Consider the following 15,387-nt stretch of genomic DNA (forward strand, 5'->3'; position numbering starts at 1 on the left):
AACACACAGTTTTCTGTTGCAGAAAATGTAGGTTAGGTAGGAGGTATCTTTTTAGGTTGTTTTTAAAGGGCAGAGGATGAATGTTTGAAGAGAGTTTGAAGTCATCCCAATTTTTAAAAAGGTAAATAAGATGTAAAAATTGGATTAAGTGAGAGCGTGGCCATGGGGAGGGTCTGACTGGGGGCTGGGGTCAGAATATGATGCAAGGAATGAAGTGAGAGCATCATGGGTTTGGATCTTCTAACTTTCATCAGTAGGAGCTACCTTCTCCTGTTAATCTTATTTTAAAAGGACCTGTAAGGGACCTTTGGTTTAACCCATGTGGGCCTGTGCATTTCAAAGAACTCCAAGTGAATGTTAGGATGAATTTCTGGAATGCCCTGTCCCCTTAAGAGAATAGATGGATGTGCCCTAATCTATTTGTAATTCTCCTTCCAAGTTTGCTTAAAAAGTAAATGAAGACATTACAAAAATCCAGCTGACCAAAAAAACCAGCTCTGGCCAGTCTTTTCAGGCTAAGCTAATGCAATTATCATTCTTATCCATATTGTCATGCAGTTAGTCCCGCTGAGCCTAGCGCTCAACTGTCCTGATTTTTCATCATAAATTCTCTTTGTTCCTCTTCAAGTATTACTCCTGATTAAGGGCTGCGATTTGAGAAACTTAATGTCAGATTTTAAAGTGACAGTTGATTTTTCTTTCAGCAAGTTTGTTGTGTATGGATAAGCTTTTACATTGCATTGACATATTTTTGACTCCCGTTTACTTTTTAGTTTCCTTTGTAGATACTCTTCTTAATTTCTGTGAAAGGATTGTAGAGCTTGTGCTCTCAGAGAGGGTAATAAACCCTCTTGCAGGTGTTACTGTGCGTGGGGGGAAGATGTGAAATGGAAGCAGGCACCAGGAATGCAAATTCCCACTGCAATTTGGGTCACATGTCCAAAGGGAATTATAATTCCTCACATGCTTTCTCACACAGCAGGACGCGGGAGCAGAGGGATTGCTGCCTTGGCCTGGGCTCCCAGCTCATCTACTCCCCTGTCTTGTCTCTGAAGGTACCCAATTGCCAAGTGCTGTAAAGCCAGAATGAGAAACGCCAGAATGGCCAATCATAACTTGCCTATAGGAAAATATTTTCCTAACCCCAGGCATTTATCACTTGGCATGTCCCCTGAAGAGCTCTGGTTTATATCCCGTCTGCATGATTATCTCAAATGAGGTAACCCTGGAGATATCCACAACCTTTATAAATGCCCATGTATTTTTTTCAGACCTCCTGAACTCTTCGTCTCAGCAATCTCCCATGGCAGCAAGTCCCAATCTTGCGATGCACTGCCGAACGCATCCCCATTCCTCTGGCCATTCACTGCTCAGTTTTTAAATAAAATCAAACATTCCCATTCCCTTCTACTGAACAATAACCTGGACTTTCTTCCACCAGCCTCCCTTGGGCTTTGCTCTCTGCTCTCTGTATCAGTCAGTCAGTACCACCTTTATTGATATTCCCTTCCACCCCCTGGTCCACCTTTGCACAAGAGCTTTCCCATCATCTGGAGCAGGAGCCTCTTTGGCCCTTGAGGCCCAAAACCGCCTGCCCTCCTGGGCATCCCTCTCCCAGCTTTACTGGTGGCTCACCAGGACTGCAGATGTGGTATGAATTATTTTGAGGTCCGGGCACAGGGAGCTGCACTATAGATGCAATCGTGCTGAAATCAGGAGTCTGTCTAAGCCGAGTTACTAATAAGATTTGCTCTTGTTACCCTGATCTGGGCCAAGACCTACAGCAGGGACCTCAGCCAGGGTCTGGCAGCTCCTTCCTGCAGCTTCTATTTCACCCCAGTAAGGCCAGACCTCCCCCCTCACCTTCCCCATGCCACTGAGGCCATTGACCTGGCCACGCCAGGACTGCTAACACAGCTGCACGGGGCTTCGCTTGCACCAGAGACCTCATTTTGCAGTAGAAAAATGTAGCCCGAGACTCCCTGGTTGTGAACCACAGTGTGGGCAGTGGGCAGTCTGCTCTCGACCGTGCTGGCTGATAGAACAGGTGTAAAAAGAGGAGCCAGAGTAGGAGAGGGATTTTAAGAGCAATTACAGCTATCAGAGAGACAAAAAAAAAAAATCTAGCACAGACATGGCATGTCAAGAGCAATGCGAGTGAGGGTTCGGTTGGCAGCATCCCTTTGAAGGTGCCTGTCAGGGCCAAAGCAGATCATTCACGTGTCTCCAGTTCAGCTTTGGGCTGTGGCTGCCCAGAGGAGATCTCCTGGGCCCTAGACACCATGCAAAGCTAGCAGGGAGCTGCCAGAAAACACCACTGTCACTGCGGAGGAGGCCCTCTTGTTACCCATTTAGGCTGCTTATGGATGCATGAGACAAAAGGTTGTTTTTCCTTTCGCCTTGTAGTTTAAGCTCAAGGTTTGATACTCCCAGAGCAGTGGATGTCCAAGGGCACGACTCCCTGTGACTGTGCCCATGTAAAGTGGCCTGCGCTGGCAGGAGGCGGATGACAGTCAGAGATACCACTGACATCATTTTAAGGCTGGGTGAGCACACCGCAGCTGGAAAAACACTAAAAAATGGCATTTATACACCTTGTACAGTCAACTGCACTATAGGCAGTGCCGGTAGGGATGCTTGCTTTTTGAGTTATTCAAGACATCCCATTATCCAACCCCATTTTCAGTCAACTAGAGCTTTGCCAAACATTCTGAGGTGATTTTTTCCATGCTGTATGGCTGCCTCTGACTTCTTTGAGGGAAAGATCCAGCCAAACGGGCTTGGCCAACACCTGGCACCAAGTGCAAGAGGCAGGGACAGAAGAAGCTGTTTCGCACCACGCGAAGCGCTTGTGGTGACCTTTTCGCTGAACAGCTCAAGCGTGCTCCTGCTTTGGAGCAGGGATTTGAAATTTGGCAAGAGGGCCAGATGTTGTGTCAGGGATTTGCCATGGGTCCTTCCATCGCCTCCCATCTGGGAAAGCCTCCGTGTCCCCACCACCTCCCACTTGGCTGCGGCACCTCCCTGCTGCTGCCAGTCCCCGTGTTGTCTGAGGTGTCTGACCTCTGCCTGGTGCCTCTCAGTTTTACAGCCCCGCTAATGAGCCATGGGGATGTCAGTATGGTGTGAGACCATGGGATTTCTGTCTTTTTGTGACTTGGAAAACTACATCCAGAAAGTTGTGTTAAAAATGATTACAGCCGCACAGTGAAATATTGAGAGGTTTAGAAGTGCCAGGATTGAACTGACCTGTGCAAATTCAATTCACTTTCCAAAGCTGGTTTAAAAGAGATATCTATGCTACTTTCTTCATCCTACACAGCTGGCCTTCCCATCTGAAGTTTCATGTAGTTTTAGTTATGGTGTATTGACAGCCCCCAACCTTTTGTTGCTTTTTTTCAATATAGCTTGAACTGGCAGTGTTTGAAATCAGTTGATATTTCACAAATGTTACTGTTGCTGTGTGGCCTAAAAGCAATACTCTTCCTTGCATCTTGTGCAGCAATGACATGAAAGAGATGTTTAGGACAGAGACCCAACTTTTGCCAGTAGCCCAGCGACTTTTATCTAGATGCCTGTGAACCCATGGGCTGACGCAGACAGGCCTCAGCTCCGTGATGCCCTGAATGACAGGATGGCACAGGATAGTCAGTGTGTTATCGGCCACATGGACTGACCCCATCATAATCATTTCTCTCTGTTGTCTGACTGTTGCCTGTACCAGCACCCTTGTCAACTGCTATTTATAAAAGAAATACGTCCAAGGATTTTCATAGTAACAGTGCTAAATGAGCAGGCAAGTGAAGTTTAAATTTCCTTTGGCATATATTTCTAATATAGAGCTATTAATTCCTCTACAAGCAGAGGACTTATGCATAAGGGGATGGATGATCTTATTGTAAAGGCACTTGCCTGGACTCAGATGGCAGGAGTACAGCTCCTAGCTCTGCCGCGGACTGCCCATATGACCTTGAACAGGCCTCGACTCAGCTCACCAGACATATTTAGGGATGCACGTCCTGTTGGCATTACCTGGAGGTAAGCATCTAAGCGCCCTGGTAAATCTGCTACACTGAGGGTCCTCAAGAGAACCTAAGCTTGCAAAAGTCAATTGCTCCATGCCTCAGTTCCTCATTTTAAAATGGGAATACAAGCAGCTCTTGGTCTTTCTAGGGGCAACTTATCAGGCTGTTGAACACCCTTGCCTTGACGTCCTGCATCGCAACGTCACAGAGACAGAGGGAAGGTGCTCCCATGCCCCACTCTGCCCCAGCTCCTCTTCCTGCAGGTCCCCGTCTGCAGGTTTTCCAAATGTGAGTGTGCCCAGCCTATTCCTTCAGCCACTCCACGGATCCCGTGTTGCGCATGGCTTTGCTTTGCCATATCTTAGTCCTCCATTACTCTGTGTGGCAGAGACCGCGCTGTCCTAGCATGAGCTTTCTCTCATTTTCTTTCTCTCATCACCTGGGCAGGCTCTGCCTCTTCCTAAATAGCTGGTGCCCTGCATACCCCGTCAGGCTGGGGTCTAAGGTCTGTTGCTTTGCTTCTCTCACACCGTGGGACTTCCTACAGAAAGAGAAAGGGCCTGGAGAGAAGGTGGAGCCTTCCCGAGTGACGAGTCCACAACTGCGGAACGAGATCTTCTGGAATTAAGGACCATTACCATTTGGGAAAGCTCATGGATGCAGTGAGCTGGGATAAGCTAGAATGGGATAGAAGAGTGCCCTGCTTGAACACAGGTCCTAAGGAATGGATAATAAGAAATTAATACTAAGAAACACAGAGGAACTCAGGCAGGGGGGAGTGACACAACAGGACAGTTGCAACAACTGCATCTTTGACTCCACCATGCTTGTTAGAACATTATGCTTTCAGTCTTCTTCCGTTAATACAGTTTTCCTTTTATTTAGTGTACAGCCTCATGGGTCTCACAGTTACTACCCACGGATGCCCAAGGGATTTGTGCAGGTGAGGTGCTTAACTCTCTTAGGTGTAGTCAATTTTGTGGGCAATACTGATGTGAAGTGAGCAGCGTTTGCAGCTAATTAAAATGCTACACTTTAAAATATTTTTTGCTAATTACTAATATTTAATAGCACTATTTTAACTGCAATTTCCATGTTCCATGGGGATTTGAACTCTGTTAATTTCCCACTGACTCTTTTGGCACCATTTAGCATATCAAAATGACCATGAAATTAAAAAACCTTAGTCATTTTACTTCTCTAGGAACTAATGCTAGCAGTAACAGGAAAAGATTTTGCTGCAGGAAAAATATGACCAAATTCAGGCCCTTTCCCCTTTTTGTCTCCCCAAAAGGCAATTACGCTCTAGCACTGACTGACCCAGAGTAGCACAGAAGCTGCTCTGCGCGCAAGCTGCATTTGCTCTGCCCGGAGGAGGATGCACAGAACCGTGTTTCACTTACAAACAGCACTGTTGTCCCGTAAAGCTGGGCAGTGAGCTAGTGCTAAATAGCATTCCCTTGGCCTCAAAATGAGTCAGTATCTGTCAAAAATGGTAGCCTGATCTTTTAACTCCCACTCTGGGCATTGGCCGCTGAAATGAAGCTACTACCCCTGTGCAACATCAGACACCAAACCACCGGCAGAATGAGTGCTAGACCCCAAGTGTGTTGTTTCCCAGGCTCTGCTTAACAGACTGCACTGCTTGCCTCTGTAAGACAGAAATGTCTTTTTAAAAGTATGAAAAAGAGAGGGGGGGAATGTGAGACTTCTGTTTGGAATAAGGCAGAGTGCATTTGCAGCAACCTCACAGCAATCCAAACACACAAATAACATCGCTATGTGAATTTGCAAGAAAAATTGCTCAGTTATTTAGCAATAAAATCTCCAAACCAGCCTCCAACAGTCACTCTGAAAAATGACGTAAACATTCAACACAAGAACAATCAAAAATACATCAGTTATTTTTTTTTAACTGAAAGGGAAGACTTGCATCCTTTCACTGAATGCATGTCTACACAGATCAATGTCAGCTCGTATTCATTTGCTACTTTTAACTATTTGCATTTATTCCTGTTACTTGGGTCTTAGTCACCTAGCCATTGTGATAGCTTTGTTCTACATGCTTTGATGAAACTAAATTCTAGGTCTTTCTCGGGAGCACAGGACACATCATTTTCTGGTCCTCTATTGTATATCCAGCATCCTATACCTGGCTCTGCAGACAGCCCTCCCTGGCAGCCCCCTCTCTCTCCCTCTTCACAACAAGAAGGCAGCCAGAAGACTTACCACCCTGCCTCCACCACTGGATTGCTTGTCGACCCTGTGCGCGTCATGTAACCTTACCTTGCCTTTTAGAGCCATGAAGCCACATCAGTCCTGGTGGGACAAGCCTAGCAGCAAGGATTTGTTCTTCTGTGTTTGCTTTCCCCACTTGTAAACTGAGCATCATAATACTTGCTTAGATCAAAGGGGGTACGGGGAGATTAAATAATTAATGTATGTAAAGCACTTTGAAAGATGAAAGATGCTATATAAGTACAAAGTATTAACTACCAAAAAAAACCCCAACAAACCTGGTTACTGATGTAAGTCTCCAGTTTATTCTGTAAGAAATGCAGGAAATCAAAATAATTGCCACTAACAAATTAAGAGCTAGATTATGCCAAGCCCTAAAACAGCTAGACAGGGGACCGAGAGCCTTGCCTCCTCCTGTGGCTGAGGTAGGGTGCCTGTATGAGCAAGAAGGAGCGGAAAGCGTGCCCACAACAGGGATTTGGAAGGGAAGGCACTTCCTGCATCACTGAATTGTCTCAAGCAACCATGTCAAATGGTGCAATTCAAAAATTGATAGTGCAGTGTCTTACAGCAAGCTATGTTTCTTGCTGTTCCCCAGCCTGACTGCTCCAATGGTTAGAAACCTTCCTCTGGTTTCCCGGCTAAATGTACTCATGGCCATTTGTATCCATTTGTCCTTGTGCCAACATTGTTTTAAGTTTAACACAAGATATTTATAGACCAATCGTGTCCTCTCTAACCTTTAATGTTGTTAGTCTGAACAAGGCAATGCCTTTCAGTTTCCTGTTGTTAAGCAGGGTCTCCAGCCCCCCACCAAGCACCCTACCAACACTTAGTTACGCTTGCTCCAGTCGCAATTCATCTTTCTCGAATAGAGGTGAATAAAGCTGCATGCAGCCTCCTCACATGGTCCACCAGTACTTGTTCTCCATCATTAATACTTTTCAGGCCCATGTTGGAAATACTGCATATGGCCTTGGTCACATTTACCTTTTTCCATGGCCGTGCTATGCTGCCATTTCATAGTAATCCTGTGACCAGCCAAGGCACTTGAGGCTTTTTATTTTCCCAGAGGAACTCTGACACTTCGGCCTTACGTGCCAAACCTTACATTTGGCACAATTGAATTTCATCCTATTCCCATTGTTCCCATCCTCAAGGTCACGCAGTTCTTCCTGTTTGATAGGCTGGGGCCTCTTGTGTATTGACAAGCACTTGCATGTCTGTGTCATCAGGAAATTTCACGATGCACTCCTCCCTCTTTTGTGTGACAGGCAAATATTAAGTAAAAGCAGTCCCCAAGCAGCCCTCAGACAATTCCGCTAGCAACTGCCTTCCAGATCCACTTTCAGCACATCTTGCTTTTATCTCCCATCCTGCTATGTCTCACCTATCTTGCAGGGATGCTTGAGGTTCTTCCAGAAGGAAAGATGATGCAAGTCCATAGGGCTTGCGGGACCCATCCAGTGCTTTAAAAGTGGTTGCGTTCCCTTGGGGACATTGCAAAAGAGAGTCAGAGAAGTTGCGAAGCACTGACATTTCATAACAATGCTAAGCCAAGAAAATATAATACTCAGGGTAACTTTGGATGGGAGGGAGTATTCTTCAACATCTGGTGGAGCACATGCAGTAGTTCTGGCAGCACACAAAGCCCCGTGTCCTCAAGAATCCTTTCACATAAAAGGTCACGGGTCTGAGAAAATGGAGGACACAAAGCCATGTTGTTATTGCTGATCAGAGGGAAACCGAGTCCAAGGAGAGGTGGAGTGCAGAGACAAAAGCCAGGTGGCCGTTTCAGGGGAGAGTTGGGCAGACGTCAAGAGTCCCAAATGTGCTGTCACGCAGCTCTGGCCTGAGCCTCAGGCCTGTGTTTTGCCTCAGATAAAGAGCAGACAGCTTTGGTCTTTTACGGAGATGATTTATAGATGGTTTACATCAGTGCAGCAATGCAGGAAGAAGAGGGATACTGATTTCTGGGAGTAACCAGCTCTTTGTGAGGCAGAAGATTATGGCTCACCGTCTAGTCAACCCTATAGCTGCTAAGACAAACTCAGGAGGAGACTGGAAGAAATGAACCCCAATATACTCAGGTCTCGTGTCTCTAGGGAAGAGCATGGGCTCCATTCTAGAACCAGCCAAGAGGTCGGGGCAAATCTTGGCCACACCGAGGTCAGCAACAAACTTCGAGTGGGCTGAAGATGTCAGCTCCAGCACTCAGGTGCTGCAGGGCTCCAAAGGCGACTCGGAGAAAAGTCACCACTTATGGTGGGGCCTGGTCAGAGGAAAGTCACAACCGCTTGCTTTTGAAAGCCTGAGAGCTCTTCAGCAGATTCCAGCTGGTGCCTTCCAGAGGACCCAAATGTGTATTTTCAGGCAACTGCAGTGCCTGTGAGTACATCAGACCTTGAAGTATGGCTGGAGCGGTGAATAACTCAGTGAGACTACCCAAGTGCCAGCATGAAACCTTGAGCCAGCTGTAGAAACAAAGCCCCGAGTGTCTGTAAATGCCAGAAAGTCTGAAAAATGAGATACATATGCATATGCACCTCAAAGTTTGTCCTGGATCTTTGGAGAGAGCACCTTATTAGAGTTGCTGGTAGTGTTACACCAACTTAGAAGACTTTTTTTCATGTACCTCTTTAAAAAAAGGCCTTTCTAGTTTCATTACAAAGCATTGACTGCACGGGACAAGCTGAGCACGTTTGGCACCTGCTGCTATGAAGGAGAGCTCCTCGGCTCCTGCACTGACTGATCCCTCCATCCTGGCTGTGAGTCCCACCCGTGCAGTCAGAACTTGGGAGTCAGAGCTGAGCGAAGCCAGAGCTTAGACGGATTTTAAATATCATCTCTCCACCTGGCAGGATTTCTTGCAGTCCATCCTGCCACCTTCTGTGGGCTCCTAGCTCTGTGTTTGGGGGGGTGTGAAAGAACTGGAGAGCTCAACAGTGGGAGCCATGCCTTGCTTTTCTTTTTCAAACCATCCTCACCCTGTACAGGGACAGTCAGAGTCCTACACCCAAAGCCCTCAGCTGGGCTTCCCCTCTGCTTGCTTACGCTCTGTGGGTTGCAAGTACCAGTGAGGGTAGTAGAGGAGGCAACTAGAGTTTCTCCAAGCTGAAATGGAGATGGGCAGCCCATGAGGGCAATGATGCCACCAGCTGTGTTGGCTGTGCCCCCAGCGGGGCTGCCACCGTACTGCCACAGCATGGGTCCCCGCTCCAGGAGAAAAACCCCAGACGGGCTGGTGGGTTTTTTTTCTAGAAGGAGAGTTTGGGGCTAATTCAGCCTCATTGCCTGCTGAGCCAGGGACACGGGCACGTGCCGTTGGGACCCCCGAGCATTGCCTTCACTTGGAAATGGTGAGACCTGTGCCTTTAAATGAAAACAATTTGTGTTATGGGACCAGTAAAATAATTATTAATGAGATTGATTCATACCGGGGGATGAGTGATGGACGTGGCTGCAGCGGTGCTGCTGCAGAAGCTTCTTTCTTCCCCTTGTGGGGTCAAGCTCCTTCATTTTATCGTTCTCATTAGTGAAAAGCGAGAGCAGGACTCCTTGCCCTTCCTTCTGCTGCCCACGGTGCCTGTGTCCTGGCGTAAAGCCACCGGCAGGTTTCCTGGCACTTCTGCATATTGTCTAAGGTGGCAGCTTGAGCCCTGCATGTGCGTGTGCGTGTGCCTTTGTGTGTACGTATGCATGCCCGTGAGCTCACACACGGAACAGACCTAATCATTATCCTCGGCAAGAACATGAGTAAGAGGATTTGCCTCTGTTTAACCAAGTAATAATTAACACCTGGTGAGAAGGTCTAACGGCCATAGCCATCTCATCATTAACGTATTTTGACAGACAATATCCTCTTCAAATATACTGTGAAGAAAGAGGACCAGCTTGGAATGGACACAGAGTGTTTGTAAACTAGTCAACCCTCATTTTCAAACTCCTTAACTCTGCTCAGTGAGATGCAAAGGACTTCAGGCTGGTATAAAATACTTGCCAAAGCACGGTAATGTGTACACCAAGCTGCAGCAGTTAGTTTTACTTTCTTGTAGTATCGCAGCTTCTTGCCTTTTGCTGCTCCACCCCAATTTTGAGGGACTGTCAGTAGTAGCACCTAAGGACCCTCTCCAGGCCTCATGCAGAAACGTAATAAAATATGACTTCTACCCCAAAGAACCTGCCATAAGAGTAGAAGGCAAGACAGAAACAGTCAGATCATTATGGACAGCTTAACTACTGGTAAGTTTTCTACAGAGGACGCCCGTAAATGCCTGGGCCACCATCTGGATTCAGGGAACCACAGCTGGAGGTGAGGAGCTCCATGCACAGAGCACCTAAGGGAGCTTTAGCAAAAGCAAAGATTTAGGAATTTAAGTTGGTGTAGCACACTCATTATGGAGGCTGCAAGACACAATTTCTTTCTAATCTGAAAGATGACCTGATTTCTTTTGTATGCACAGATTTACCTCATGGTCAAATGCGATGGCTGGAGGGAGTAAGGTGTGTTGTTAAACGCACAGCCTCCGAGTGTGGAGTAACCTAACATAAAACAACTCCTGTTCTACTGCTTTCCACATCTGTCACCCCATCCAGCTAAACTGAAGTGCTTCGCACCTTGGTCTTATCCCTAGTAATGCCAAAAGGGCACACGGAGCACACACAAAGAATAATGTGGGTTGGACGGTTCCTCTGGAGTCATCTGGCCCAACCCAGCACTCACAGCAGAGCCTACAGACACACAGAACAATATGAACTGGCCTCAAAAGAGTGTGTTGAAAACAAGCCTCACCTCCAGATGACCTGAACTTTAAAAATGGCCCTGTCAGAAGCCAGCCTGAATTGCGTGTGTCAGACCCATTTCTAATTGGCCTTGCCTTTTCTGTAATTGCACTTTCAAGAGCTAGATATTATTATTATTATCTGCTGTCAATGGGCATCAGTCTTCAGAAATCACAGTAGCTGACTTCAAACCTCTGCTTTCAGGGAGATTCTTTCATCATTTATTTAATGGGGAACCCTCTGTTATTTAGCAGATTGCCAGTGTGCTGAACTTTGGCTACTCGACGGTGCGTCGGCGCTGCTCGGTCCAGCTCTGCAGCCCATGGCTTGCTACGGGGTGAGGGGAGCAGGGGAAAAAGGAGAGAGGATGAGGCAAGGGTCTGAGCTTCTCCATAGCCCAGACTGACTTGGCGGGTGGCTGAGCCTTTGGCCGGCCGCGGCACATTCGGCTCCCTCGTGGTCCCAGCCATCGCGCTGGGGATGGCATCTCCGAGGGGGTCCCTGGGTCAGCAGCCTTTCGTGGAGCTGCTCTTGGGAGAAAGGGAGCCAAATGCCCCACAGTCCTTGGGGTGACACAGCGAGCCCTGTCCAAGCCTTTGTTCCTTGCTAATTCTGCTGCTCCGCATTTGTGTGCTGCAACCCTGCGATTGGCACTTGGCCGGACTGCTGATGCCTTGAAGAAATATCTGTATAAATGCGATTATGTGGGAGTGTGCGTCTGTGTGGATTCAACCACGCCAAACCCACTTATTTCCAGTGTAAAAATCACAGCAGAGAAAAATCCAAGGTTTCTGGAGTCCCATGCAATGCTGTGTGTCCTTGCGGGTAGGAGAAGAAATAGGAAAGACTGTGTCATCGCAAAGCTGCAGCCCAGATCTTGCCATTTCTATGTCTGACGTTGCGCGTGCTGTTTGACTTGTTGTCATCGTCACCCGGTTTGCGCTGCCTTTTGGCAAAAGGAGGAACAAGAGCAGGCAATGTTTTACAGAGGACAGTATCTGGCTATGGAAAAGCTGTGCAATGTGACTCATTTTGTGTAAAGGACACAAAATTACAACTGCATGCCACATGAGAAATGGTAGCTGGGCTCGAATCAAAAAACATCCTCATCCAGGAAGGGTATTCAAGCATGTGCTTAATTTAAGAACATACTTAATCAGGGCCTTTGGGCGTAAAAGGGTAATGATTATTCTTGTGTTGCCGAGAAAATCCAACTGACATCCGGAAGATGTATTACTCGAGAAAATTTAGTGTTATTTCAGTGTCATCGTTTAATCTTTCAATTTCTAAAAAAGTAATTCTTTTAATTTCTCATTGCTCACCAGTGCTGTGAATTCTTTCACAGCTGTTTTACACTCGATTGTTAATGCCAAGTGGAATCAGCAAATACAATCTGGTTCAGATAATAATTATGGAAGATCAATCCTGCATCCGCCTCTTTTCTCCATCCCCATTAAACTTCCCAGCATGTAAGATATGCATGTTTGACTTTGCAGGGAAAGCTAGCCACACTAAAAGAACGTTTTTCCCTCTTGTACACACTGTTTAATCATTTCAAAACAACAACATCCCCATCACCGATTTTTTCAATGTATTTGACCCCTCATTTTTTCTCTATATAACTCTGTATTGCTGCAGAGATTAGATCTGGCATATATGATTTTAAGTATGCAATAGGTCTTTTTTTTTAAAGTACAAGTGATTGTCTTTATTGGCAACTGGTTAGCATCCATTGAAATCCTGAAGTTGTCCCGGTAAAAGCAGGTTACCCGTCATCCGATCGCTATGTTACTCAAATAACCATGCCAACAGCAGGAGCAGCAAAGCAGAAGGTGGTTGAAAGCCACTCCTGCCGGACCAGGTCCTGCTGCCCTTCACCGTGGGGATGGTGCCTCCCTGTGTAGGCACGTTGTACCCAGCCTAGGAAGGGCTCCCTGTCCCACCGTGACCAGGGCAGGTGGCGACTAATATCTTTAGTTTCCTTGGAAAAAGCAAGTGCTCCGAGTGGTGCAGCTATTTTGGACTCAACAGCTGTGAGAAGGTGAACTCTAGTCTACTTTGACTGCATTTTAGAATTTCATAGCCAAACCTTTCGGTCGCTGTACAGAAGACGTTCCCTGAACTGGCCTAGACTTCTCCTGCCTTAAGGACTCTGGACACCAGCCATACAACCGGGATTTTCGAAGGGGCTGCAGGAGGCTGGGACCCCAGTGAATTTCCCACCTATACCCTGTAGGAGATATTTAGCCTGCTGCCCATGGAGCATGGCCTCATTTCTGAGATACTTGCTGTGCAGAAAGATATTTAGGCACCTGTTCTAAGAGAGATTCTTGGACCAGGAGATAAGCAAGGGCTGTTATTGGCTGTAAAGTAAGTGCTTGTTCATTTTATTGACTTTGGGTTAAATCCTGTTCATCCTCCTCAGGCAATTACTCCCCCTGAAACCAATATGACTGTCAGCATGAATAAAGCAGTTGGGTTTTGGCCCCTTTTTGAAGACAACAATCATAAATCTAGCTGCCAGCACAAATCCAGGTGCTAAAACCAGGGATTTTCCTGGGGGAAAAACCACAGTAAAGATCTGTGGCATAGAACTAGGGAATTGAATGGGGAGAAAGGAAAAGAAAAAATAACTTCATTTAACTCTAATACTTATTATTAAGGTAGATGTTTAACTGGGCACCAGTAAAACATGTGTGCTCAGCTTTGCCACTGTTTCCCTATCTAACCTTGGTGATGATCCTTGAACACCCCATCGCTCTCAAAGCTGTGGTTAAATATAATTGTATGTGGCTTTGAGATTGAGAGACAAGGTACACCAGTGAGTGCAAGCTATCATAAGGATATGTAAAAAAATTGGTGGTGATGACAAAATGTTTTGGTGAGAAGCTATGAAAACACAGTAGAGTAAGCAACATGACTAGGGAAGAGGTTTTTTTCAGGTTTTTTTTTCACCTCTAGTTTCTTTTCCTTTTCCTTTTTTGAACAATATATCTTAATCTTGCTCTATGGATGTAGCACAAGAGTTATGTGAGCAGAAAGTGTCTGAAATCACTTTGTTTCTAGTTTTCTTTCATACAGTCGGTAATATAAATAACCAAAGAGGATATTGCTTAATGCATAAAACAAAGTGACATCATAATTTATTAAAACAGAAGACACAGTTCATTGCTGTTAAATGCCATAAAGAGCTGGAAATAGAGTAGTTTCTCAGAAGGCATTGCCAATATGTCAAAGGAAAGATTTCCTTGATGCTATCTCAGCATGCGTAAGATCCTCTCAGAGTGCTTCAACATTTTGGTTATTCCGCCCTGAACCGCTCTGCAGCATTCAAAGGCAGCTTTGCTGGTGATTTCCCCAACATCTGACATCTTCTTCCCACTTGCCCCGCTCCTCCTGACGCTTCGCCTCTGTCATTTGCTTGCATTGACTCCTCTATGGGAAGGAAAATAAAAGAAATACATAGCCAAATGGTGGGGACGGAGCTGGCTGGCCCATTTATGCTGCTCCTGTTGATGTTGGTGGGGCAGCAGCACGAGCCCACGTGTCCGTACGGCTTCCCCGTGACAATGCGGCCACGGAGCCGCACACGCCGAGCAGGGGTTTCGGTGCTCCGCTGGTCCCGATGCAGCTCCCGGCTCGTCGGAAGGCAAGACATCAGGCTGTATGCACTCGGGCCTCAGGCCAGCAAAGCATTTAAGCACCTGCTTACCCCTAAGCTTTTGAGTAATTCCTCTGGCGTGAGCTAAGCACAGGTGTCGCGGCAGCCTCCCGCTTCCCACGGTCTTCCCTTGCGAGGACGCGTGCACCGCGGCCCGGCTGGACGCACGGCTGCCGGCATCGCCTCTGGCGCGGGACCGCTCACCACCCGCCTCTTCTTGCTCCCTCCTATTCCCAGACCGGGTATTTATTCGCTGTCTAACTCTGCAGACCCCAGTCCTGCCGGCACCTCCGTGGGTGAGCCCCTGGGGAGCCCCACCAGTGTCTGAGAGGCTCTGCCAGGGCTCCCAGCGCTGGATTCAGCTGCAGAACAACTTGAGAGTATTCTAGGAAAAAACCCCACACTTCTGTTGGTGTGCTGTCCCCGAGCACCAGCGTGAGCCAGCATACGGAGAAAGTGCAGTGACCATATGTCCACAATGAGACGTCTCTCTTTCTTTTAGGTAACATAAACAATCTTCCTGGTGTGGGTAACTTGCAGCCCTGGAAACTCCTCAGCAGATGTTCAGCTCCGAGCGTTACCAGTACCTGCACAGAAGCACCAGTCCTCATTGCTGGTCCGTCCGCCTCCTCATAAAACATGCCTAGCTGTGCTTTTGCAACTTTGGGGAAGAGAGAGGAT

The sequence above is a fragment of the Haliaeetus albicilla genome, chromosome 19, assembly GCF_947461875.1.
Source record: "Haliaeetus albicilla chromosome 19, bHalAlb1.1, whole genome shotgun sequence".
In the NCBI taxonomy this organism is placed as follows: Eukaryota; Metazoa; Chordata; class Aves; order Accipitriformes; family Accipitridae; genus Haliaeetus; species Haliaeetus albicilla.